This window comes from Pelophylax lessonae (assembly GCF_965119305.1).
Source record: "Pelophylax lessonae genome assembly, chromosome: 1".
Lineage (NCBI taxonomy): Eukaryota > Metazoa > Chordata > Amphibia > Anura > Ranidae > Pelophylax > Pelophylax lessonae.
Window position 1 is genome coordinate 321,758,748 of NC_138768.1, and position 27,752 is coordinate 321,786,499.

Sequence of the window (27,752 nt, forward strand, 5' to 3'; positions counted from 1 at the left end):
ATTTTCCCTTCTATCCTGACAAGTGCTCCAGTCCCTGCTGCAGAGAAACACCTCCATAACAGGATATTACCATCTCCATGCATTACTGTAGGAATGGTGTTATTTGGATGGTCAGCTGTATTGGATTACCACCAGCCATATCTTTTGTGTTGAGGCCAAATTATTCAATTTTATATTACTGTAGGAATGGTGTTATTTGGATGGTGAGCTGTATTGGAATTCCGCCAGCCATATCTTTTGTGTTGAGGCCAAATTATTCAATTTTAGTCTCATCTGATCACCTTTAATGCACCTTGAAGATTCTGAAGCCGCATGGAAAAGGTTGTTATGGTCAGATGAGAATAAAATTGAACAATTTGGCCTCAACACAAAACGATATGTCTGGTGGAAATCCAATACATCTCACCATCCAAATAACACCATTCCTACAGTAATGCATGAAGGTGGTAATATCCTGGTATGGGGGTGTTTCTCTGCAGCAGGGACTGGAGCACTTGTCAGGATAGAAGAAATTGATGGAGCAAAATACTATCAAATTATTGAGTGAAATCTGCTGCCCTCTGCCAGACAGTTCTCAATGGGAAGAAGGTTTACTTTTTAGCATGACAATAACCAAAAGCACACAGCAAAAATGACCACACCGTAGTTGGAGGAGAAAAAGTTGAATGTCCTTGCATGGTCTAGGCAAAGCCCAGACTTAAAGTGGGAGTAAACTCCCATCTCTGACTTTTACATATAGGTACTGTAAATATCTACTAAACATGCACCATTTAGGAGATATTTACTATACATGCAGCTGGTGACATCACTGGCGCAGGTGCTCTAAAAGAATGGCCATCCGGGTCATTCCTTCAGAGTGGTGTGCCGTAAACGGCAGCTCCCGCTGTGTGACTGGCCTGAGGTCAGCAAACCTGGAAGAAAGACCATGTGAAGATGGGAGCGCCTGCAGCAGTGACAGTGCAGTGTTGGAATGCTTTGTTTTCAGGTAAGTTTAACAATGTTTGTAAATTAAGTTGCGCTAAGTGTGATAAATGGAGATGTAAAGTCCATAAAGTCCCAATAGTAAATGATGATGACAAAATCCCAGATGTAATCCTGGACCAGACTCCCTTAAGGGTATAGGCTTACCAGATTCAGGTAAGAGAAAAGCAGATGCTCTATGAATCTTGTCACCTTGATAGAAGATCCAGGCCCACGTGAGCGGTAGACTCAATGGTCATTGGATCATGAAAAAAAATGTAAAATACGCAATAGCGTAAAACCCAACAACTAGGTAAATATCACCAATGTGACTTGAGAATAGCGTGTGTATAAATTAGACCACCACCAAAGATCTCTATTATCAGTGGACAAGTGTAAATTAAAGAAGTTGGTGTGTGTTAAATACCCCTTACCAAATATAAATAAGGGTAGGTGTATATAAACCAATTAATAATTCCAGCTGAAGTTGCCTCTTACCAGACGACAATAATGGATGTACCAAAGTGAAAAAAACAATGATGAAAGATAGGTGTAGAACCATCACCAGCTAGATGAGCCTCTTACCATGTGAACGAAATCAAAAATGTGTAAAATCAGATTCCAATAAGACACCAAGATTCAGTACCGAAAAGGAACCAGTAGGGGTCGCCTTTTATCAGATCTTTAGATCAACCACGCTTGTATGATATTAAATGGTTGGGGGTCCGACAATAGACTCGAGCAATTGATCCTCAGATGTTCCCAATGTTCACCATTCTCCCACCTGCAGCCTCTCACTCGCGATGAGTCTATTGTCGGACCCCCAACCATTTAATATCATACAAGCGTGGTTGATCTAAAGATCTGGTAAGAGGCGACCCCTACTGGTTCCTTTTCGGTACTGAATCTTGGTGTCTTATTGGAATCTGATTTTACACATTTTTGATTTCGTTCACATGGTAAGAGGCTCATCTAGCTGGTGATGGTTCTACACCTATCTTTCATCATTGTTTTTTTCACTTTGGTACATCCATTATTGTCGTCTGGTAAGAGGCAACTTCAGCTGGAATTATTAATTGGTTTATATACACCTACCCTTATTTATATTTGGTAAGGGGTATTTAACACACACCAACTTCTTTAATTTACACTTGTCCACTGATAATAGAGATCTTTGGTGGTGGTCTAATTTATACACACGTTATTCTCAAGTCACATTGGTGATATTTACCTAGTTGTTGGGTTTTACGCTATTGCGTATTTTACATTTTTTTTCATGATCCAATGACCATTGAGTCTACCGCTCACGTGGGCCTGGATCTTCTATCAAGGTGACAAGATTCATAGAGCATCTGCTTTTCTCTTACCTGAATCTGGTAAGCCTATACCCTTAAGGGAGTCTGGTCCAGGATTACATCTGGGATTTTGTCATCATCATTTACTATTGGGACTTTATGGACTTTACATCTCCATTTATCACACTTAGCGCAACTTAATTTACAAATATTCTACAGGGTGTGGTCACACTTGAAGTTGCTGCTGTTCAATATTATTTTCTTTAAGCGCGGTTAATCCCCCTCTATAGACTAAGTTTAACAATGTGCTAGTATGCTATGCTAGCACATTATGATATTACCTTGCAGGTTAGAAAAAAAACATCCAGCGGTTTACTACCACTTTAAACCCCATTGATAATCTGTGGAATGAATTGAAGACTGCAGTCCACAAACGGTCACTATCAAATTTAACTGAACTTGAGCAGTTCTGCAAAGAAGAGTTGGTGGAGGGGGGATTATGGTTGTTTTTCAGCATATCCTCTCCTTCAGGCATTCACCATATGTACTGTATGTACTGTATACTGCTGGAGTTAGCCCCACTATGATTTTTTTTTTTTTACCTATCCTATGTTCATCTGTTATGATCTGCCATGTTTTTGGATTAAAAGGCTTATTTTTAAAGGCTGAACAAGAAAGGAAATGACAGTGTAGGTGGAGCATCCTGAATCTGTAACACAGACACATAACACATCTGACTCACTACTCTGCCAGAGTCTGTGTGATATCTCCACTGTCTGTGTATCTCCTCCATGGATATGGTGTACATTCTGCTGCTTCTGCTTTCACTCTCCTGTAAGTTATTACACGCATAATAAAAATTAGGGTGGTTACAATATTTTATGTGGATGGGAACAATATGTTATTGAAATTGTAAACTTTATAAGAATTACTGTTTTTTTTTTTTTCTTTTATACAGTTGTGAACTGTCAAGATACTGTCTATCAAAATCCTTCATGTTTTACTACGGCACAGGACATGTTTGTAACCCTGTCTTGTGAATACAAAGTGGGAACTTTCAGATCATTAAAATGGTTCAGACAGTACCCTGGACAGAATCCGGTTGAGTTGATAACTGTTTTAAGTGCTGGGAACAGAACAGATGGGAGACTGACAGTGGAACTTCAGGACAAGATCAGTAAGCGCTCACTACTATACATTGAGAAACCCAGCATGAGCGACTCTGCACTCTACATGTGTGCGGTGGAGGCACAGTGTGAACACTTGTATGAAACTCTGTACAAGAATTGCATTTCCTCCACACCAGATGTCAGCAACCTTTACATGGCTGCTAGGACTGCTTACAAATCCTCAATAAAATATGATAACATTATTTTAAGTGATATTATATATTATGTTATATTATATAGTATATTACATTTTCTCTTTATTTTGAATGCAACTCTAAGTCTTATTTCCCCACACAGCGGGTTTTTTATTTTATCAATCTCTTTGCGACAAGCGTGCACAAATATGTGGCCTCTCAGCAGCCTGGCCTTGGTGCTGAGCAGCCGCATATTTGCGTGCATTAGCGCTGCCAGTGCCTTGCGTGCTCCCAGCATAGTGACAGGCAGGTCACAGAAAGTTCCTGTGCAGCGCTCAGTGTATTGCAGGGTGTTCATCAGGGTAAACACTCAGCCAACACCTAGCAAATGTGGGTGTTTAGCGAATGGCCGAACAGGCAAATGTTCGGCCCGAACTCATGCTCAAGTCGAACCATTCACCCATTCCTAATAAAGAACTAGATTATCTCTATACTTAGTTGTGCTCTTGAGGAACCTTATGTTCTTATGATTGTATGGTGGCACCAACCACCAATTTACTACAGCACCCTGCAAGAACTAGAGAGAGCCTATAGGGTGTGCGATGAATACAGTTTTCCAGTCCTTCTGTTGCTATGAGACAGGGGGATCCAACAGAGTGCAGGACATCAGATGCAAAATATTCAATATTTTTTTTTTTTTGACAGATCTGAATGTAGTTCAAGTTTACTGGTCATTATTATGTGCAAAGACCCATAGAAAATGATACAGGTGCATTTAGATCAGTAAAATTAAAAAAACACTGAACAGATAAAAACATTGCATTCTTAAGGCGATTGTGTGCCTGAGCCCTTAGGGGCACCAATAAATATCTCAAAGCCATTTTCATTAGTATTATTATTTACAATAAACTAATAAAGAAGAAGGAAAGTATTTGCCTAATTGAATAAAGTATATGACCAAAAATTAGGAGGCATGAGAAAAAGGAAGCAAGCTGCTAGCTGTGGGGGCATTCGGCAGGAGGGAGGGGCAAGGAGCTCTGGCGAGGGACCAGAGAAGAGGAGGATTTGTGCTGCTCTGTGCAAAACCAACTGCACAGAGGAGGTAAGTACAACATGTTTGTTATGTTTTTTTTTTTAAAACTGAGACTTTAGTATCACTTTAGATTTTGCCAATAAAACCTGGAAGCTGATTGGTTTCTATGCAAAGCTGCACCAGATTATTCACACTCCAGTTCTAGTAAATTACCCCACATGTGTTTACTATATGGAAATATGTAAGCATTTATAGAGAAAAGGAAGGAAACAAATATCTGTCATTTATGACCATAGCTAGGCCCCCGGAGCTTAGGCCAGATAACAGTTGTTTCCTTTGCTACAACTCTTGCTAGGTAACTTTTTTTAAATTTTTTTAAGGTTTTGACTATAATAAAAGATACAGAAAATAGGCAAAAGACAAATTTGGAAGGTACAATGAGACAACATAATGTTTCAATAGTACATAATAGATTCAGAATGGATTACTGCGCTTACTAAGGAAGAAGAAAAGAGGCTGCAGGCACTCCAATACAACAATATTGTTACTAACTTATATAATCCTTAGATAATAATAGTACATTACATTTTTAGCAACCTCTTGTTTTAACCATAAACACCTAAGAAACAATGTTTTTTTTTTAATCAGATAGCTCAAAGGTTGAATAGAATACAGGTAATGAAACATAGAAATGTGTACAAGAAACAATGCAAACAATTTAGTCCCCTTTCAAATGAAGGGTCTGATCAGGTCCGTCTGTCAGTTTTTCAGGTGGACATTATTGAACCTACCATCCACCCATATGGATTGGCAGGTGTAAACAGACTTGTGTCCTTTTACACCCACCTACCTCTAAGTCTGATCTGGTCCACTAAAAAAAAAAAAAAAGAGAGAAGAAGATCCGTTGCTCTCTGTTTAGGCAGACCGGTTTGGAAGGCAGTCAGGTGTAAACAGACAGTGGAGTCCATTTGCACCCGTCGATCCATTGAGAAGAGTGGGAACTATCATCTGCCCACTCTGCTCTGATCAGCAGGGGATCAGGGGACACATCACCTGCTGATGTAATCAGAGTCTGCCCCGTGTGAAAGGGACCTTAGAAGTGTGGATATCTCAAAGTAATGCATACAAAATGTTCCCTCTGTGATTTCACGGTTAAGGTTAATACACTGGCATAGTATTAAATACATTTCTTTGTGCTTTCTCCAGATGGGCTTGGAAAAAGGTTTAGGAAAGTCTGAGAGAGACAAAGCTGAAAGAAAGGGAGAGTTAGAGAAAAAGAGAAAGAGTTGAGTGGAAAGTACACAGAAAAATAGTTGGTCCAGAATGAGATTTGGATCATTTATCAGATAGTCTTCAGCTTCTCATACAATGTCCTTGTAACAGAGACAATTGAGTACCGTCCGTGATACTTTTTTTTATTTGCACTAACATACAATTTTTCAGGACAAGCTTTCGGGGTATGTCCCCTTCATCAAGATCCAAGCAGTACTCATGTCCTTGTAAAGAAGATGGGTGTGTTTACATCAGTGTGGTCTCTATCCCCTCCTACAATATGAATATGTTACATCAGAGATGTCAGCGGCATCTTTAGTGTTGCTGCACATCCCCTGTGTAGATGTATTGTGCTCTGATCTGTCACAGAAAATGTACTTCTGTAAGCTTTCTGCTGTGCTAGATACCTTATTCCTGACTCTCTGCCTTCTCACATGTAAGTACTGTGTGCTGGATAACCACATAACACTGATAAATCGTACTACATTTGGAGAGGATTTTTATGCAGATTTGTATTTGAAAAATAAAAAAAAAAAAAAAAAAATATATATATATATATATATATATATATATATATATATATAAAATGTCATATTCAACTTGTTTAAATTGTAAGTGGACACGTTTTCTTGCGAGGTCCTTTATAGTAATATGAGGCTCTATATATGACTGCTGCATCGTATGAAAACATACACAGTACATTTGTTATTTTAATATTTACAGCAGTGAACGTTTGATTATTGCATTATATTATTTGTGCTTTAATTACAGAATGTGTTTACTTTGTTTAGGTTATTCTAATTTGTGTCAACTCTTTTTGCTTTTATAGGTTCAGCTCTGGGCTTTTCTATCAGCTCAGAAGGACATTATGTTAACCGTGAAACAGGGGATTCAGTAACCTTATCCTGTAACTACTCTTTATCCAACAACTCTCCATATTTGTTTTGGTATCGTCAGTATCCACAAAAAATCCAATTCATTTTAATCCATGGAGGCAAGGGCCTTGCTAATGTTTTTATTCCAAATAAGGATTTGGCAGAAGGAAAATTCTCCTCTGAGACAAGCCACACAAACACCAATTTAACCATCTCTAGCTTGACTGAATCTGATTCTGCATTGTATTTGTGTGCTCTGAGTGATGGTGCACAGTGCTGCAGTAGCCTTGAAAGATTGTTAAAAACTGTGCGTAATGTTACTTCATATCCACCAGGTGGCGCAATCCAACTAAATACAAATCTAAAAACAGATTGACTTGTATGACTTGTATGTATAACTTATATACTGTAGATTGGAAGGATAAAACTCTTAAAGAGTCCTACTTTTTAAGCTTTTATTAGAAAATGTGCAAACTTCATGCCATTTTTACACACCTTTAATGCTGTCTTATTATTTGCACTATTTTAATACCATTTCCCACTGTAATATTTGAATGTGACTGCATATTAAAGCCCAACTCCAACAAAATATATTTTGTTAAATTCTATATAATCTGTGGGCTTCATTCACAAAAAAAATGTTACTAAAATACTGCATGAGTTATTTTATGAAGTCATGCAGTATTTTAGTAGTGAAAGCCTGCAGTAATTTACATTACCACAGGCTGGCACTAGCTGGTTGTTGAGTAGCGGGTGGGCGCCTGCGTCCTTAATAACCAGTAACTATCATGCTTGTTAAGGAGTTGGCGGCCACCATTTCCTAAACAACCGATGAGCCATCAGCTGTCAGTGGGTTTCCGCCAAAATGTAGAAAAACAAATTGCGTGGGTCCCCCTCAAATCCACACCAGACCTGAAGGACGGGGGGAAGGGGGCCACGCTGTTTTTTTTTTTTTTCATTTTTATTGCCGGTATTTTTTTTTTACATTCATTAGCGAATTGACATTTTCAGGATTGCATGTGGTGTTTAGGAAAACATCTAATTATCACAAATGCAATCTGGTTCTGTGAATAGACCCAATGCGTTTCCTGAGAGCTGCAGTTGGCTGTTTCCCATACAAGAGGTATCCCAGTGGGGGCCCCTTCTGTGTGTTCACCACCCTCAACTCCTGGGTGGAACCTCTGCTGTGGTGGTCTTCCCACAGAGTCAAGATCCTGGTATCATTTGATCCCATCTATTGGCCTATATATTTTGTGGTCTCTTTTTAGAGGGTGCTTACCTCTGTATTAACACTAAAAAACAACCTTAGCTGTCTCCTGATGAAGTGGGTGTTGCCCCACGAAACACGTAGAGATTACAGCTCCTGTCAACCATGAATTTAAAGCGGTTGTAAACTCGTTTGAGTTTTTTTTTTTTTTTTTACACCCTGCAAAAGAAAGACATAATGAGCTAGTATGCATCGCATATTAGCTCATTATGCAATACTTACCTCAGAACGAGCCCCCGCCGTGCCGCTCACTCACCTCTATGACGGGCGACATGTCTAGTCGCCCGTCTTCCGGGATCGCGGCATCCGGCCATCTGATTGGCCGGAGCCGCGGTGACGTCACTCCCGCGCACGCGCGCGGGAGCCGACAGTCACGGCACGGGGCTCTGAAGGAACGGCACGATCGGCCGTTCCTTCAGAGCGCATGCGCCAGTGACGTCACTGGCGACATGTAAGGTAAATATCTCCTAAACGGTACATGTTTAGGAGATATTTACAGTACCTATAGGTAAGCCTTATCATAGGCTTGCCTATAGGTACAAGTTGTAGAGGAGGGTTTACTTCCTCTTTAATGTCTCAGCAAGTATGTTAGCATCTTTAATGTACACTGGTGATCTACCTTTTATGATGACATTTTTGTACTGTACATGTTTTTTTATAAAATATGAAATACATTTTGTAATTTTTTTTAGATTTGATGTACCATTTTTTCAGCACCTAATCATAAAAGTCCCAGGGACAAATCTCTTTTTGATTTTTTCAGAATATAGTGTTGTTTCAAAAAGGTCTGAGCATAGGTATCCCTTTCTTTTTTACTGTGTTTACCTCCTAGCTACAGAGTGAGGTAGAACAAAATGATTTAAAGGCAACCAAACAACAATGCATGTGTAACATAACATGACAAGTATCAGCATGCACATCTCAGCTTGAAGGGCCAGCACTGTCTGTGTGCTGGAATGAGAGCTTCACTGCATGATATTAAAGATGAGCGAAGACCAGCAAACGGGAGAAGATGCTGGTGCCAGCTTAGGAAGGGAACTGTTGATGGAATGGTAAGTATTGATTCCTAAAGTTCTTCTTTAAGCTCCATGGTGACAATTAATATCCACCTTTTTAAATGCAAGCAAAAAAGATGTAAATGAATGGGTCATCTACATGATGATAGCACTACATGCTCATGTCAGGATTGAAATAACTAACATGGTTCTGTGATACTGAACAGATAGGGATTTTCCTTCACTAATTTTATTACCTATGCAGCAGTGAGGCATTTGGTTCAAACATTCATCTAAAGCTTATATGTGTGTGTTGTTAGTCTTTTGTGTTTCTTTTAGAGGCATGCAGCACCCTACCCTACCATCCCAGCACTGTTAACCACTTGCGGACCACCCTCCCACAACGTACTGCGGTTGGGGGGCCTGTGCATGCAAAGCAACGTACCTGTATGTCACTCCCTGCTTTCGGGTTTATGGCTCCACCCCCGCCGATACCTGCTGTGATTGTACACAGCTGGGGTTTGTCAGCAGATCTTGTCCAATGGTTCATGCCTGGGACCTACTGATCAGCTGTGACCAATCACAGCCCAGGGCCCTATGTTGACAAACAACACAGGGCTCTGTACAGAGGGAACAATCTCTCTGTTTCAAATCCCTGCAAAGATAAGAAGAAAAGAGATATTTAATAAAAAGCAGCTCATTCTTCACAGATATTTAGTCATACATTTAACCACCTGATTGCCCTAGATGTTAACACCTTCCCAGCCAGTGTCATTAGTACAGTGACAGTGCATATTATTAGCACTGGTCACAGTATTAGTGTCACTGGTGATGTCAGTGGTAGTTAGTCATTCAGTGTCAGATTGCCCGCTGCACTATTGCAGTCCCATTACAAGTCACTGATCACCGCCATTAGTAGTATAAAAAAAAATTCTAAGACATATACCCTAGTTTGTAGACATTATAACTTTCATGCAAAACAATCAATATACACCTATTGGGATCTTATTTTTACCAAAGACACATATAGAAATACATTTTTGACAAAATTTAAATTATTATTTTTGTTTGTTGGATATGTTTTATAGCAGAAAGTAAAAATTATTGTTTTTTTTTTTCTAGATTTTCAAACCTTTTTCCTTTATCTAAAAAAAATAAAAATACCAGCTGTAATCAAGTACTAACAAAAGAAAGCTCTATTTGTGTGAAAAAAAATGATATCAATTTCATTTGAGTACAGCGTTGCATAACCCTGCAATTACCAGTTAAATTATTGCAGTGCTGAATAGCAAAAAATGGCCTGGTCATGAAGGGGTAAAACCTTCTGGAGCTGAAGTGGTTACAAAAAAAAAAAAAAAACTGCAACACATTGAGAAAGGTTTATTCAATAAAACAGGGCAAAGAGCCATCACATTGTGTACTAATCCATGTAGACACTATCAGACTTTGGTGCTCTGAGGTCTGACAAATAATAAATAAATTGGATACTTGGGTTTCTTGTGTTTCTATGAATGGAAATCACTGATCTGTTGTGAGATGGAGTTTCAGACTTCATTAGCTGCATGAGTGTTCTATAACGGAGTCAATGGATGGCAAGTCCGAGAAGAGGATTGCAGTCTCAGAGCTTTAATTGTTAAAACTAAGTCTGCAATTGAAACTGCATAAATCTACCCTCCTTTTAAAATACCCTTTAGAAGCACAAAATTGCATTCATCTGGATTTTATGAGGGCTTATTTACATTTGCCATTGAGCTGTGTCGGCCCTCCACTGCTCCCCCTTATGTTGCAAAGGCTGTGGCTGGGTGTGTATACATTTTTGGCCAAGATGCTTAGCTTTGCAGCCACAGCAGGAATTATACCCCCGTTGCGCTCAATGGGTAGTGGTTACGGAGCAGTTGGCCAGTATTTAAGGGGTTAAAACAGGCAGTGAAGAGGTGATACAACGCCTCCTCACAACTTGTCTTTTGCACTCTGAAGAGCAATCTGAATGTGGATTTCTCTTCAAATAGAAAAGCAGCTGGTCACAACATACACTTTAATTTTATAACATCAGCATTGTAATACCAATACAACAAATGGTTACTATGACAATCCAGTAAAAGCTTAATTGAAAAATCTTCCATGCTGTAAGTTTTGCCTGTCTGCTCCCTGTTTCTTTTCATGTCTTCCTGGATTCCCTGCATGCTTTACAGCTTCTTCTTTGCTCTTTACTTTCCAATTCTAAGGACTACATATCCCATGGTACTCTGCTGCCTCCTTGTTGCCTGCAAGCAGTGATTCCTGTATAGACTCCGCCTACTGAATCTATTCCTCTGAGCACCTCTGTAGTTCAGAAGGCAGGCTCTGTGAAATGCGTGACACTGCAGTGCCTACTCACAGGGCTTAGAAAATATGTGTCACAGAATACAAGGAAGTAAATGTATGCGGATCTTCACAAAGTAAGTTTACAAACTTGAAGATTGTTCAGATTAAAAGGAGTAGGCTAGGAATAATTGAAATACAATATAGAAATTAATATATGACTTTCCATTTTGACCATAGATATATTTTTTTTAATAAATAAGAAACAATAGTTAATTATATTTAGTTTTAGACTGAAGATTTAGCAAAAGCTATTATCTGAAAAAGGTGAAACGGGTAAATAAATGATATCCTAGCTCCTAGCTGCTCTGGAAGTTCATTCATGCTCATCAATAAAGAATACTAACAACTGTATAATAATGTTCAACATTACACACTGTGATTAAAGACAAGTGTATGAAATTATATATCTCATATTTAGAAGAATTTGAAGCATTCAGAAGTCTATAAATATATATTCCATTTTCTAAAATCCATACACTTTTTAAAATGATTATTTATATAAAAACTATACAACATTGCAGTAATTAAAGAATAATAAAAATACGTTGGTGCAATTAGTTGTTAATATGGCTAAAACTGCTAAGAAAAAAATTATCCAATAATAACATTTTGCTGAAAGATTCTTCTAAACTGCTATTGGGTTGGATTGGAAATGCTCGCTTGCCTGGTCCCTTGAGCTGTAAAGTTTGTGTTTGGATATAGAAAGTTATTCTCATGCAGTGTATATTTGAAATCTGTGTATACATAGTTCCCTTGTTCTTTTTTAAATGTCGCTTTATGCAAAAAACATACCTCCTGAGACCCAGTCTATATGAACAGTATGATGACTTGGCGACGCTACAAGTTCCACAGGCACTGTAAAATACCTACAAATTATCAGAAGTGGAATCCAATGTACACTGAACAAAATTATAAATGCAACACTTTTGTTTTTGCCCCCATTTTTCATGAGCTGAACGCAAAGATCTAAGACTTTTTCTATGTACACAAAAGGCCTATTTCTCTCAAGTATTGTTCACAAATCTGTCTAAATCTGTGTTAGTGAGCACTTCTCCTTTGCTGAGAGAATCCATCCAGCTCACAGGTGTGGCATATCAAGATGCTGATTAGACAAGATGATTATTGCACAGGTGTGCCTTAGGCTGGCCACAATAAAAGCCACTCCAAAATGTGCAGTTTTATCACACAGCACAATGTCACAAGTTTTGAGGGAGCGTGCAATTGGCATGCTGACTGCAGGAATGTCCACCAGAGCTGTTGCCCCTGAATTGAATGTTCATTTCTCTACCATAAGCCCTCCCTAAGGTGTTTGAGAGAATTTGACAGTACATTCAACCGGCCTCACAACCGCAGACAACGTATAACCACACCAGCCCAGGACCTCCACATCCAGCATCTTCACCTCCAAGATCGTCTGAGACCAGCCACCCGGACAGCTACTGCAACAATCGGTTTACATAACCAAAGAATTTCTGCACAAACTGTCAGAAACCATCTCAGGGAAGCGCATCTGCATGCTCGTCGTCCTCGTTGGGGTCTCGCCCTGACTGCAGTTTGTTGGCGTAACCGATTTGAGTGGGTAAATGCTCACATTCACTGGCATCTGGCACTTTAGAGAGGTGTTCTCTTCATGGATGAATCCTGGCTTTCACTGTACAGGGCAGATGGCAGACAGCTTGTGTGGCGTCGTGTGGGTAAGCAGTTTGCTAATGTCAACGTTGTGAATCGAGTGGCCCATAGTGGCAGTGGGGTTATTGTATGGGCAGGTGTATGTTATGGACAACGAACACAGGTGCATTTTATTGCTGGCATTTTGATTGCACAGAGATACCGTGACGAGATCCTGAGGCCCATTGTTGTTCCATTCATCCACGACCATCACCTCATGTTGCAGCATGAAAATGCACGACCCCATGTTGCACGGATCTTTACACAATTCCTGGAAGTTGAAAACATACCAGTTCTTGCATGGCCAGCATATCACAGGACATGTCACCCATTGAGTATGTTTGGGATGCTCTTGATCGGCATATACGACAGCGTGTTCCAGGTCCTGCCAATATCCAGCAACTTCGCACAGCCATTGAAGAGGAGTGGACCAACATTCCACAGGCCACAATCAACAACCTAAACAACTCTATGCAAAGGAGATGTTTTGCACTGCGGGAGGCAAATGGTGGTCACACCAGATACTGACTGGTTTTCTGACCCACTCACTACAGTAAAACTGAACATTTTAGAGTGGCCTTTTATTGTGGCCAGCGTAAGGCACACCTGTACAATAATCATGCTGTCTAATCAGCATCTTGATATGCCACACCTGTGAGGTGGATGGATTCTCTCAGCAAAGGAGAAGTGCTCACTAACACAGATTTAGACAGATTTGTGAACAATATTTGAGAGAAATAGGCCTTTTGTGTACATTGAAAAAGTCTTACATCTTTGCGTTCAGCTCATGAAAAATGGGGGCAAAAACAAAAGTGTTGCGTTTATCATTTTGTTCAGTGTAGCTTATACTTATTTGACATTACAGATGATGTTTTTCCTTGTTTTCTAGTGGGTTAAAATGCATTTCTGTCCAAAGCCAGGGTTCTTAACCTTTGGCTGATGAAACCCTAAGTGGTCCATGGATGGTTTCAGAGAATCCATGAGGGTCAGATAAAATATAATATTTACATTCACTATACAGCCCTTCCTCTTGTCCCAATCAATGGTTTCCCATTGAAAGAAATGAAAGAAAACACACATAGCTACTGCTTAAAGCGCTGACGGCTAAGCATCTCTTGACTTATTACTGGCTCATATTTACCATTTAAATTTGTATTATCATTCCCGAACCTTCCCAATACAGATCACCTCAATTCCTACACCTTCACACCTCAGGCTATCCCTAATTCTTGCACCATCACAGCTACGATCAGCCTTAATTCCTGCACCATCAGATATTAGATAAATCCCAATTCATATACTTTCATACCCCAGTTCACCCCAATTCCTGCACCTTCACATCTCAGATCACCCCAAATTCCAACATCTTCACACCTCAGATCGCCTCAATACCTGCACTGTCATACCTCCGATCACTTCCAGTGGCGGAACTACCAGGGTCGCAGCAGTTGCACTTGCGACTGGGCCCTGGCTTTTCGCCACTGTGGGGGGGGCCCAAAATCCCAGTCTGTAGATCCAAGGTGGGGTTGCTGGCTGAGTTGTAAGCGGAGGGTGTCAGTTACACTCTCTCTTACGCTGATCAGAGTCAGCAGTGACAGCCCGATTGCCTCGCTCCATCCCCCCGCCCCGCGTCTCACATCGATAGGACAGGAGAGAGAGAGATAGATAGATCTACTCCTCCTCCTCCTCCTCCCACCCCTGTCCTCCTGTGTTTGCTTGCAGCCCCAACCTCCAGTCAGTTTGGAGTGTGGGCGGGGAAGCCGTGGATGAGTGGGCGGGGAAGACCAGCAGCCGGGAACAACATGGAGAATGAATGTGGATAATATGCAGACTGCATAAGCCTCCTTCCTTCTTGGGGTGAGTTCACTATCAATCCATTTACCCCCTCACTTCTCTTTCCTGCCTCTAAATCAGCACAATAATGTAAAGGGTCTTGTCAAACACCCACATGTATATATTTTGGAGGGGTATTTTGCTTTTGAGGATGAATGTCCAACAAATTGATTATTTTTCCAATTTGGTAGCCTGTGTAAAAGTAGCATTTGTTCCTTTTTATTTTTGTTCAATCATGTAAGGGGACCTCAGATTTAATGGGTGCTCCACAGACTCTGTTTTGGGGAGCTTTGGTGAGCAGAGACCCCCTTACATCAGAGTTTGCCTTTACACCACAGTCCACAGCATCCCCCCTTACATCAGAGCACCCCCTTAAATCGTGTTTCGTACAGCACCCTTCCATCAGAGTTCCCCTTTACATTAGAGTCCACAAAGCTCCCCATTACAGTCATACTCCCCATTAAATTCTACAGACTCTGATGTAAGGGGAGAGGGGGGCTCTGCGAACTGTGATGTAAGAAGGGCTCTGCAGATTCTGATGTAAGGGGGCTCTGCGGACTGTGATATAAGGAGGGCTCTGCTGACTCTGATATATAGGGGGGGCTCTCTGGACTCTCATGTAGGGGGTACCCTGATTAAAGGGGAATCCTAGGAACTATGATGTATGTGGGGGCTCTGGTTACCAGAGACCCCCTTATATCAGAATTCCCCTTTACACCAAAGCCTGCAGTGTTCCCCCTTACATCAGAGTTCTCAGTGTTCCTCCTTAAATCAGAGTCCCCAGAGTTCTCTCCTACATCAGAGTCTGCAGAGTTCCCCCTTACGGTGTAAGGGAATTCTGCAAGTTCAGATGTAAAGGGGAGCTCTGTGGATTCAGATGTAAAGGGGAAACTCTGCATGTTCAGATGTAAAGAGGAACTCTGCAGATTCAAATGTAATGGGGAAACTCTGCGATTTCAGATGTAAAGGGGAACTCTGCAGATTCAAATGTAAAGGGGAACACTGCGAGTTCAGATGTAAAGGGGAACTCTGCAGATTCAGATGTAAAGGGAAAACTCTGCGAGTTCAGATATAAAGGGGACTCTGCAGATTAAGATGTAGAGGGGAACACTGCGAGTTCAGATGTAAAGGGGAACTCTGCAGATTCAGATGTAACGGGAAACACTGCGATTTCAGATGTAAAGGGAAATTCAACTCTGTGGATTCAGATGTAAAGGGGAACTCTGTAGACTCTGATGAAAGGGTGACTCTTGTCATTAAATCCTTTAGAAATTATTATTAGAAATGTTATTTAATGACAAAATATATGTATAGTGTACACTATCAAAAAAATTTGCTGTGTGCCGCTAAAATGTTTGGGTTTGGCGTGAAGAAAAGGTGGCATCCCTAGCCAAGAAATCATGAAGGGGGCAGCTGCAGAACATCTAAAAGGGTCCCACTGCCCTGGAATCAGTGGGAAGGCCCTGGGACCAGAGGTCAGGGGGCCCTTTGTGTTTTTTTTTTTTTGCACTGGGGCCCTGAAGGTTATAGTTATGCCTCTGATCACTTCAATTCCTTCACCTTCACATCCCAAATCACCTCCCATTCCTGCATCTACATACCTCAGATTACACCTAATTCCTGCACCTTCACACCTCAGATCATCCCAATTCCTGCTCCTTCACACCTCAGATCAGCCCCAATTCCTGCACCATCAGATTTCAATTCAAACCCAGTTCCTGCACTTTCACATCTCAGATCACCCCAATTCCTGCACCTTCTCATCTCAGATCTCACACATCATACTTCAAGTTTGGCCGAACACCACCCTATGTTGGCTAAATGCTAGCAAGCCAAATAAGATGGACAAAACTATAGTGGGCAGGAACAGAGGAGGGAAAGCACTAACAAAGCTCCTTCCTGTGTAGCCAGCTAAAAGCACAGCCAGTTTTCTTAGGGTGTCCCATCATTAATGTCCCACGTGGCATGTCTGGCACGTGTGCCGGAGGTTGCTGACCCTTCTTCTTGAAGCTGTAGTAGTATTAGTAGTAGTAGTTGATTTGAGCAGAAATAAAATTGCTTTGTTTAATTTCCACAAGATGATGGTATTTCATTTTTGTAATGAGTGGCTATTACTTACTGTTGGACTGGAAAAAAAAAAAAAAACATTAGTCCCATAATCATTGTGTACAAATGCACAAACCGCTCACCGTGTAGATTAGGATGCTGTAAGAAGCGTCCACCACCTCGTATATAGCCTGCCTACAACAGGTCTCGCCTCAGGGCTTTCTGCTAGAAAACTTAACACAAGAAGAATATACTGCCCATTGTTCACATATCTGTGCAATATTGTGTATATTTGATTAGGGAAAACAAAATCCAATCCAAAGGCATTTGCCCCACCTGGATTAGAAACTTACATGGCTAAAGAGTTCCTTATGTAGAAAGGGATAATTTTTAGCGCATCATAGGGTGGTCAAGGCATTGGCGGTGTTAGCCGGGTGCTGTTTACAGGACAAGATAATGCTCCATTTAAACGGTTGACGGAAAGTTACCAGCTATGGCTCGTGTCATAATAATGAAGGTGGTCACAGGCCCAAGCAACCATATATTAATATTTTTACTTATACATCCAGGGTCCAATGGACATGGTCCCAGTTAGCATCAAGGGAGGAATGGGTATGTTGGGTGCCGACTACATTAGAGGCAAAAACCCCACAGAGTGGCCCCAAACCCCTTTTTCTTGGGTCCTCCACCGGTGCTCTTGGCTCCTCATCTTCTTTGTGTGCCCCTATAGCAAGCTATGGGAGCACATCTGCAGGCTTGACCCCAAGCCAGGCTGCATGTGTATATTTACACACATTGAGTGGCTTAGTCCCACCCACCCCCCCAGATATCCGCTCACAGGATTTAATTGACAGCAACTGGAGCCAATGGCTCCCGCTGCTGCCTCTGTGAACAGAGAAAGAGGAGAGAGCTGCTACAGACAGGCACAGCACTGGATCAAAATAGGATAGGCATAAAGGGGGATGAAGGGGTGATATAAACATTAGGATAAAAGCTGATTGTTCAGTTCTTGGTCTTCAGTGAGTAGAGAGCTGGTGACTATCAGTCACCGGCTCTCTGGTCTGCCCCTTCAGCACTCACTGGGGCGCCGGGCTTTGAAAGGGGGTGGGAGCAGCTGGCTCAGGCTCTCAGTGGCTCACTGAGAGGCTGAAACAGCCTCCGGTAAAGCATCTGGGTGGTTGCGACATTAAAGTTCAGATCCGTCAAAAGTCTGGAACAGCTGGGTGAGGTCAGCTGACAGTCGACTTTAGCCTGCTGTTGGCTGAAACATAGTCAGAGGAGTGCAGAACTAAGTGCAGTCCTGTGACCCACAAGAAAAGAGCTTTGGCCTTACTTCTCCTGTTAGATGAACCAACCCCTTTTCACCGCTCAGAGGCCAACCTGTATCTTCCTCGATTTCCTGAAATTCAGCTAAGAGGAGTTCGTTCTTTTTTCAATCCAAGTCTGTTGCAGTTCATAATATAATAAAATACGCCGCCAAGTTAATGCTTTAGATAATTGAATATTCTCAACTTAAAGTGGTTCTAAAGGCAGAAGGTTTTTTACTTTAATGCACCCCCTAAATACTTATGAAAAACCTGATCGCGGTTCAGTGATGTTCACTAGAGCAGCTGCTCTCGGCTCTCTCCTCACTGGACAGAAAGGAAGCAGTGTCAATGGACACACAAAGCATGCTTGGGAGTAAACCCACATGAGTGCCCCCATAGTAAGTGGCTTGCTATAAATGCACTAGGTGGGAGGGGAGCAGCCAGAGCACCGGTGGGGGACCACAGAAGAGAAGGATTGGGGTTGCTCTGTTCAAAACCATTGCTCAGAGCAGGCATGTATATGTTTGTTATTTAACCACTTCTGGACCGGAAGGATTTGCCCCCTTAATGACCAGGCCATATTTTGCGATTCGGCACTGAGTTAATTTAATGGACAATTGCACGGTCGTGTGATGTTGTACCTAAATAAAACTGATGTCCTTTTTTTCCCCACAAATAGAGCTTTTTTTGGAGGTATTTGATCACCTCTGAGATTTTTATTTTTTGTGTTGTAAACAAAAAAAAGAGCAACAATTCTGAAAAAAAAAAACAATATTTTTCACTTTCTGCTATATAACATTCCCCAAAAAAATTTAAAAATCAAAATGTTTTAACATTTTAAGCCAATCTGTATTCTGCTACATATTTTTGGTAAAAAAATCGCAATAAATGTATTTTGATTGGTTTGCGCAAAAGTTATCGCTCTACAAACTACGGGAAAGATTTATGTCATTTTTATTGTATTTTTTACTATTAATGGCGGCGATCTGCGATTTTTAGCGGGACTGCGACATTGCGGCAGACAGATCGGACCCCTAACTAACATTTTTGACACTTTTGGGGGAGACCAGTGACATTACTACAGTAATCAGTGCTAAAAATATGCACTGTTACTGTACTAATGACACTGGCAGGAAATGGGGTTAACACTGTGGGTGATCAAGGGGTTAAATGTGAGCCTAGGGGAGTGATTCTAACTGTAAGGGGCGGGGCTTGTGAAATGATCACAGAGACCTGTGTTCCTATATAGAAGGATCCCAGGTGCTCTGGGATTATTCCAGAGAGAAGAATGGTCAGCTGTGTTTACAACAGCTGACCGTTCTTCTCTCTCAGCGGGGAACGATCGTGGGTGCCAAACGGCAATCGGAGCCGCCTGCCCTGTGGGGGTGGGTGTGCGCCACCGGCGGTGCGAGCTCGCCCCCTAGCTGCAGGCGCGCGACTGACGTATACCTACGTCGGTTCACGCAGGAGGGGCAGCCTGCCGCAGTATAACTGCGGCGGGCAGTCCTTAAACGGTTAAAAAAAACAAATGAAAATAGCAATTAGAATTAATAATGCATAGGGTAGAGCCGGATGACATCACTTCCAGTCCAGGACAAAAAAAAATGAAAGTTGGTGAGAGACCATAATATTCAAGTTGTTTTTGAGTCTGTGACTCTTTTATACTATGTGAGTGCATTTTTAACTAATAAAGTGGTTTGGTGTTAAATTTATTACTTTATTGGCAATATTTCGGTGTTTTTGAGTATTACCCCTTGCCAGTGTGAGCTGGGCCCAATCTCTTAAAGGGACCTGTACATCTATTTCCTGGGTTCAAGAAATATTTTCCTTGGGGACGATACACCATGGATTTTGGATAAAGCGGTGGAGACCTAAAGTATATATGTGCCATGGTTTAAGGTGAGCATCCACTCAACATGGTGGAGGAGCACCAGAGGCGTAACTAGAACCTTCAGGGCCCCGATGCAAGAAACCATGAAGGGCCCCCCAGACCCCTGGCCGGGGCCCTTCCCTTCAAGCCCGGGGCTCTTCCCACTAATCCTGGGGCTCTTTACTCTCATTGCATGGCCTTTTATTATGGTCCCGCATCAGGATCCTTTCACAAGTTCTGCAGTGGGCCCCCTTCCTGCAATCTTGGGGCCTCCCCACAGTGGTGAAATGCCAGGCCCCGGTCGCAAGTGTGACCTTTGAGATCCTAGAGGTTCACCCACTGTTTTGCTACCGGGCCCCCTGGAGCATGGGGCCCGGTAGCGATTGCAACCCCTGCAACCCCTGTAGTTACGCCCCTGAGGAGCACTATATGAGAGGGAGTGCAGGGGAGCATAGGTGTGATTATGATCAAACACTTGTTGGACATTTTCAGGACTTTTTGCACATTTGTTGGAGTGACACGTTTGATGCTGTAATGTTAACTATGGACCTTTTTGGGTTTCTTTATTATTTACAAATGATCACGAACATGTTTATTTACAGCACTGGTGTTTTGATATCACTGGCCTTTCATATTATATAATCATTTGTGCACATTTTGCTGTTTGTGTATCATATGTGCTGTGATATTTTATATTGTGTCATTGTTTGAATATATATATATATATATATATATATATATATATATATAGGTGTATCACTACTCCCGCAGGAGTTGCTGATATCTGGGTCCCCACTGCTGCACATAGCATTTCCTTTATTCTCTCAAACAAACACAGACAATCAGTCCTTGGCTTGTTTTTGTTGTTTTTATTAGGGGATGATAACTTGGATGGGGTAGGGAATTATGGGATGCCCAACTTTAAAAATGTCCAGAACACAGAACAAGGGACAACATCCTCCCTATTTACAAAGATCCTCTTCTTCCTTCCTCCTGCATACACTTGGTTCCTCTATGTACAGCTCCTACTGATGCACTCCTGAGGGAACTACCAGTAACAGTTTTGGCTAGTTCAGCAAAGGCCCATTACAGGCAGGGACTCACAACCCCTTTTGACACAGTAGCATAAATGGAGTGAACAGCAGACATACTTCCTTCTGCCTTCCTTTGGCCACTGATCCCAGCTTCACTTGCTTGCAGAATGCTAGCCTACCTGGCTGCCACCAGCCGCATCTGGCTGTTTCTCTTCCCAGTCGTCCCGACTGACACACACATGGAGAATCCCCAGGGCAAGGTTGGATGAAGACTTGGCACAACCCGGTCCTCAAGAGAGATCTGCTACAGCTGGCAGTCTCTCCCCTTGTCTGTCCCTGCACCGTGCTTATCTACTCACTGTTTCTCTTTGCTCTCTCCCGCTGCCTTTCTGGCATGAATCCCTCCAACTGCCTCCTGTGGTGGGATCCTTCCAGGCAAGCCTCCCGAGCTCCAGCGCAGAGTAAACCCCCCTCACAAGGGCCCTTCAAGGGCCACTGGCAGCCTCTCCTCAGCACTGCTTCTCCATCTTTCACCTGACTCTCCTGCTGGATGGCCCATATCTATTTTTGGGTTATCCCAGTTCCCTGCCAGCTCACTGCCCATCAATATGAGATGAGATGAGAGCCAATGAATATTCAAGGCAGCTCCTCCTCACCTCCACTCACTAGTTCCAGAATGTTCTCCAACTTTCCAGATACCAGGGGGAGGCACCAGTGAGCTGCCTGGATGAGTTATCCAGCCCTGGCTTCTAGAAACCCTGACCCAGATTCAGTAACTCAGGTTTATCCCTGAGCCAGAAAATGCTTTTTCCTACTCTCACTTCTAGAAGAACACACTAGAGGGTGCTACATATCTATTCACCAGCAGCTATATTGTACTTTTTTTATTCACTGCTGTATTGGTAACATTTGTTGTAGTGATACTTCATCAAAGTTTATTTGATTATATTTTATCTTTTTTTTTATTTTTTATTTGCATTAGTGAACACAGAGATTGACATTTTTCAAAGCAACACAACAGTGTTTCATTACTTTTTGGGTTGGTAGAAGAGATTATTTTTTAGCTTGAAAAAAGTGGATTACAATTTAACCTGAGAGAGAGATTTAAATATATTTTTTTTTTTTTGCAAAGGGGAAATATTTAATATTTTTTATTAAATTGTTTGTTACCCCAACACTTCATATTTCTGATATGTGCCTGTTGTATCGTGTACCTACGGTATATGATGAAGTATCCTGTTCTCTTTGTTTTGCTTCCTTTATGTGAAACCCTGGTGTTCCTGCCAGTCCACTTGCTTTCCTATTAAAAACTGATCACACTAAGCAGGAGAGCACACCGGGGTCAGTTCTCTAGCTATGCCGGGAACTCAGTTTACTATCCTCCAATGATCAGACTTGTCCTGACACAACCCCACTGCACAGCCATTCACTGGGAAGCTCGTGTACTGTTGCTTCTCCTCCCCCCAGCTCTTATGCAGCTAAGAACAGAGGAAATGTGATCTCTTATAAATAAGATCCAAACTCAATATTCCCCATGCACACATTTAAGATAACCGGCTGTTTAATGATATTGGATGCTGTATTGTCCATAGGTTGGAGACCCTGGATACTCAAAGTGAAGAAATATCATCAGCACACCAAGGATTCCTCAAAAGGTTCCATAACTTTATTCCGTGGTTACATAATATACAGCAATGTTTCAGAGCCACATAGGGCCTCTTTGTCAGGCAAGTGACCGGCAAACCAATGGCACCCCCCCGGTCGGTCAGTTCCCCCCCCCCCCCGAATGGTCTGCCTCCTTACCTCCTCCTTCCTCCTGTCCGAGGCAGGGATTCTTCTGGGAGCTGCTGGATGGCTGAGCTGCTGTGCTTCTCCTCCAGCTGTGTATCTTCTGCCTCTTCCTGGCCACTGGCCAGTAAGATCGCTTCTCCTTTTGGCCAATTGGGAAAGGGGGGTCTTACAACCCTCTTCCTGATTGGCTGGGAGGAGAGTTAGTGTGACAATAGCGAATATTAATTCGCTATTGCCATACAACTGGGTGGGCTCAGGGCGCAGTGCTCTGCACCCCGAGCCCACCCTTTTTTGAAGCCTATTAGAGCCTCTGGCGTGCTTAAAAAAAAAAAAAAAAAAAACATGCTTAAAAAAAATTCTCTATTGGAATCCATGCGTCCGGCGCCATGCATGTAGATTAGGGGGCCGGACGCATGGATGGGGGGGCGGCATCCCTGCGCCCCCAATGGACAGGCCACCACTGTTTATACTGTTGTTTTTTATATTTATACACGCTTTGCCATTCATTCCTATTTTAAATGAAATGGGTTGTTTTACAAGGTGATTGTTTTCAATCACTTTAGGTGTATAAGTGCTTCATGGGGTTGGTGCATTACAGGGTAGAGGCTGAGTGCTAAATGACTAAATGAATATTATCTCCAGTGTGTAGATACCTCTAGTTTTTAAAACTTTCTTTATGGCACCTCTAAAGCCACCAGAACTTTTAACTTCCTTGGTAACGGCTGCAAAAGATTTAGAAAGAAACAGAGCAAGTAAGGAAATGACAATGTAGGTGGAGCCTCATAAATCTGTAACACAGACACATAACACATCTGACTCACTACTCTGCCAGAGTCTGTGTGATATCTCCACTGTCTGTATATCTCCTCCATGGATATGGTGTACATTCTGCTGCTTCTGCTTTCCCTCTCCTGTAAGTTATTACACAGCATTCAAAAAATCTAAATGTTGATTCCAATAATTTTAACAATGTGGCCGGGAACAACAATTTTTTTTTTTTTACAACAGTTACTTTATAAATGATATAGGGAGCATCAGCGTTTTCCTTCAATATGTTATAGAAATAGTAAGCTTTATAAGAATTTACATTTTTTTTTTCTTTTAAACAGTTGTGAACTGTCAAGATACTGTCTATCAAAATTCTTCACGTTTTACTACTACACAGGACATGTTTGTAACCCTGTCTTGTGAATACAAAGTGGGAAATCTCAGGGCCTTAAAATGGTTCAGACAGTACCCTGGACAGAATCCGGTTGAGTTGATGACTGTTTTAAGTGATGGGAACAGAACAGATGGGAGACTGACAGTGGAACTTCAGGACAAGATCAGTAAGCGATCACTGCTTTACATTGAGAAACCCAGCGTGAGCGACTCTGCACTCTACATGTGTGCGGTGGAGGCACAGTGTGAACACTTGTATGAAACTCTGTACAAGAATTGAATTGCATTTCCTCCATACCAGATGCTAACAACCCTTACATGGCTGCTAGGACTGCTTACAAATCCTCAATAAAATATAACATTTTTTTAAATCATATTACATATTATGTTAGATTATATATTATATTACATTTTCTAAAGAGTTTGTGCAGCACCGTACGGGTAGGTGCTAGGTAAATGCATGGTGGGACTTGTCTGCCTAACAGCAGGGCCATGATTGCTTTTTGGTTAGGGTGTCATGGCTTCCAGGTGTGTCTAATGAGAGGGGAGTCTCCCCACTGGCTCTGTGAGTGGCTTCTCATAGGGCAGTGGAGGAAACCCAATTAGGGACACATTCAGGCTTGTAACTACCCCAGAAGGCAGAGTGGGTATAAGTCTGAGGGGAGTGCGTTACTCTGCATCTTTGGTGGGAGCTGAGTCCCAGGAGGGAGAGAACAGCTGTCTCTCCTCCTGTTTGAGGAAGTGGATGTCTCAGGTGCTGTCTGAGAATCCAGAGGATGCTGAGTTGAGCTGCGGGGATCCGGTGTGCCGAGAACCAGTGGAGGGAAAGAGGGGCCCAGTCCCAGGAAAGCCTACACAGGTCGTGAGTACTGAGGATTGCCCCTGGGGTCTGCCTAATGTCAGAGGGGACCACTCCGGAGAAGGTTCTAGGATCCAAGTGTCAGCTAGCTGTAAAGGGGGTGCCTAGGTTGAGGACCCTGAAGTGACAGAGGGGGTACCTAGTCAGGGGACCCTGAAGAGTTAAAGGGGGCACCTGTAGTTTGGGCCCTGAAGAGTCAGTGCACAGTGTGTAGTGCATCAGTTAAGAGTTGCAGCCAAACAGGAATTCACAACAAGCTACCTCAAGCCAGTTCAGGGCTGGAGGGGGTAGTCGGTGACTTGTGAGTGCCAGCAGTGTCAGAAGTTCAATATTCTACAGTCCTGGATCTTCTGGACTTAAGTCGGAAGTTCCAGCACAGCTTTCAGAGATACAGTGTGTTCAAAGCGCCAGTAAGCGTTGGCTGGCGTCAAGACAGCTCTAACAGGCATTTTTGCTATAAGAAGTCCCAGAGTTGTACATAGTCGAGCCAAAGGTGTATAACACTCATTCCCTTCTCCCATCCCCTAAAACTACAATAAAACAACCAAACAAAGATGCCGGAGTTGTCAAAGTCTCAGTTCTCACACCCAGGGTCGCAGCTCACATGGGCTGGAGAGGTAACCGGTAACAATGGCAGACCCACATCAGGCTCATGCCTGGAAAACCTGCTACATTTGAATGCAACTATAAGTCTCATTTCCCCTCACAGGGAGTTTATCGATTCATTCATATATAAAAGAACAGTTAGTTGTAAAGGGAAAATGGAAAAACAACAGAGAGGGGATAACATTTATTTGTATGTCTAAAACATCCCTGAAGGACGTGTAGTAGAAATGTCATACACTTCAGGAGCGTAACTGTATGTGATAGGGACCCACAACAAAATAATTAAGGAATCTCCAGCCACTCTATTCTCCATCACATACTCAATCTCCCTGGTCATAAAAGGACACTTTCCTTTGATGGTATTCTCAAACAGGTTTCCAAACTACACATTAAAGGTATCCAAATGCATATGCCAAATGCTATTGCTACTTGCATAAATAATGGACTGAGCTCCGTTAAAAAATTTACAATAAAAATGCTGTTGCTTTGATCTATCCTCTACACCTTTTTGGATTTGAATGCATAACCAGACAGTACTGGGCCTCAATGCTGCTGGGCCCCATACTGGCCATTTGGCCTGTTATGACTAGCTACATCCTTGATACCCCTACCTTTTAACAAGCATACCTCATCAAAGTTAAAGGAGTGTGTGTGTGTTTGTATGTGTGTCAAGTGCTTTACTATTAAATGAAACTGCTTAGAGCAGGCAGTAGGCCAAAGCTCTGGAGCATTGCTCTCATACAGAGTGTGACAGTCTGGAGCATTGTTTTTTTGGAGCACTGTGCATGGGGCATGGTGGACAGCTGGAGTTCTGGACTGCTCCATAGAGCAGCTTGATGCAGTAGTGAAGCATTTTTTTTTTTTATCAGAAAAGAAGTTTATTAAAGTTTGACATCCACTACAAGGTAAATAGAAATAACCGACAGGGGGTACACACACCACCCATTTACAATAATTGTATAAACAACAACAGGGTACAGAATAATACCAGAGTCCGAGACTAACAAAATCAAACAATAGCCAGCAGATCTATAATTATGCTTCCGCATTGCCCCACCACCCATCAAGAAGTAAGCAAACAGTTATAACCGTGAGAGGAGGGTACTCAGGAAGTCAACAGGCCATTCAGAGCCAGCTCAATCGGAGACAAACCAGGAGTATCTAGCCAAGGGTGCCACAATTTCTCAAACTTGGCAGGACATCCCCGGTGCTGCCAAATGTGCCTTTCCAACTGCAGGGTGCTACCCATTTGCTTAACCCATTCCTCCGCAGTGGGAGGGCTAGGGGAGGTCCAATGTCGCAGGATCAGCTTGCGAGCCTGGAACAGTGCCCTCCTCACTGCCTGTAACGTAATATCAGCAGCCGAAATGTCACAGAGTATCCCCAATATACAGCTTTTAGGGTCAGTTAAAGAGACCTGGAAAACTCTATTAAGGGTGTCTATGACTGCCCTCCAAAACAGATGGAGCTTCGGGCACCGCCATACCATGTGGATGAGGTCACCGTGATCAGCATGTGGGGGAGTCTCTGACAGGGCCGGTGCAAGGATTTCTGGCGCCCTAGGCAAAATAAAAATTGCCGCCCCTCCCCCCCGCCCCCGCAAAAGCACAAAAAGCCATAATGTAAAATAAAGTGCAAATTTTAATAGTTTAATACATAAACATTCTGAAAGTGCAATACAACATACACACTGCCATATGCGATACGCTGGGGGTGTCAATTAAAAATTAACGACACCCCCAGATCAGATCACATATCGCAGTGTGATCTGCAAGTTCGCACAAAATCGGATCGCACTAGTGTGAACCACTATGCGATCCCATTCTGCTGTGGATAAAAAAAAAGGGTTCTGTGCATGTTGGGTGCGGATGCGGATGCAGTGCGAATTCAGCCATACAAACTGTATGGCTGAAATTTGCACCGCACAGAGATTGCATGTAATTTAGGAGCAGTGCGCTCCGAATTACATGCGATCTCTGTGATCGCACAAATGTGAACCGGCCCTGGCACAGGACCCTTTTTTTCAGCCGCATCAGGATCGGATCCCACAGTGGTTCCCACTTGTGCGATCCGATCCGGTGCGAACTGTCAGATCGCACTGCGATATGCGATCAAACTGGGGGTGTCGTTAACATTTAATTGACACCCCCTGCGTATCGCATATGGCAGTGTGAGGCTCAGTTCACAGGGCAGGGGAACCTAGTGCGCATGCA